Source organism: Fukomys damarensis, unplaced genomic scaffold (assembly GCF_012274545.1).
Source record: "Fukomys damarensis isolate Sample0158 unplaced genomic scaffold, DMR_v1.0_HiC HiC_scaffold_35, whole genome shotgun sequence".
Lineage (NCBI taxonomy): Eukaryota > Metazoa > Chordata > Mammalia > Rodentia > Bathyergidae > Fukomys > Fukomys damarensis.
The window spans coordinates 7963897-7965102 of record NW_022900947.1 but is presented as its reverse complement, the minus strand read 5'-3'; the positions used below and the strand labels follow the sequence as shown (position 1 = coordinate 7965102).

Sequence of the window (1206 nt, the reverse complement as noted above, 5' to 3'; positions counted from 1 at the left end):
CTGTTTTGAATTTTTCTAGAGCCTGATTGATGTTTTGTTACTTCCTGTGCTATGAGTTCATGGTGTCCTGCTGATTGATCATTGGACTTTCCCACCTCATTTCCACTAGAATTTTCTATCAGTGAGCTGGTAGTCTGTATTTGTGCCTTGATTAATTGTTTTCTCATTTTTATTTTTGTTGTTGGTACTGTCCTTGGTTTAATTCCTGGGTTAGAACTTCAGTCTTCCAGATATAGCTGTTCTTTAGGTTTTGAGTCTCTAATAGCTCAGAGACACTCTCATTTTCATGATATCAGGAATGACAACTGATTAAATCAATCACAACCTTTTAGCCCAAGTGATACAATCAGCAACACAATAGCATCAAAAAATATGGAAGGCTTCATGAATTTTAATGTAATCCTTGTGCAGGGGCCATCTTAATCTACTCTGTATCATTCCAATTTTCATATATGTGCTGCTGAAGTGAGCACTGTTCATTAAACAGGCAAATTTTTTTCTGAAAAGTTATTACACCATATCAAGATGTATTGAAAAAGAAATCCCATTGTCCTAACAGCTCCCTGAGGACTCACTGCTTCCATCCAATGCAGCCCATGGGGCACCAGCATGAATAGTTTAAGCACAGAAAACCCAGATCTGCGTCACACAGAGTAAGTGTTTATCAATATTACACAGGAAATATCAAGTCACCCTACTTCCAGCCAATGCAGCCAATCTATTTGTACACTGGGTCTCCATTTATTCATTTTTTAAAATACAAAACTGACCTTTTATTGATGTAACAAAGGGGTTTAAAGAAAAGCCCATGCTAAAGCTAAAAATATGACCTTGACTCTGGAAAGGAAGTGGCAGGTTACAAAGGAAGAGAGCTGCGTGTTGCCTAAAAGGGTTAGAGTGGCCTAGATGAAGATGAAGACTGCAATTTGGACCAGAGCAATGAGTCTGTCCTTATTCTGTCCAGCTCTGCACTTTCATACTTTTCTTAGCAAGGAAGAACTGCACATTGATAGTTGTTCTCTGAATGCAACTATAGCTTGATCACATTTACAGCAGGGGTCAGTACTTCTGAATGAACTCTGGCCATGAGGTCCCAAGTTACACACCCCTCCAGGTGTGCCCCTGTAGGGACACCTGAGCGCTTGAAAAGAGCTTTGCATTACGGTCAGTATCATAGCATTTAAGTGAGCAGAACCAGGAGAGCAG

At 39.9% G+C, this 1206-nt stretch overlaps 1 non-coding gene across 1 annotated transcript; it reads right to left on the bottom strand.

Moving 5' to 3' along the window:
• Positions 1 to 366: 366 nt before the first annotated feature.
• On the bottom strand, positions 367 to 473 carry LOC117284310. The gene has a single exon (XR_004515378.1). It is a non-coding gene; the product is annotated as a U6 spliceosomal RNA (small nuclear RNA).
• Positions 474 to 1206: the final 733 nt, after the last annotated feature.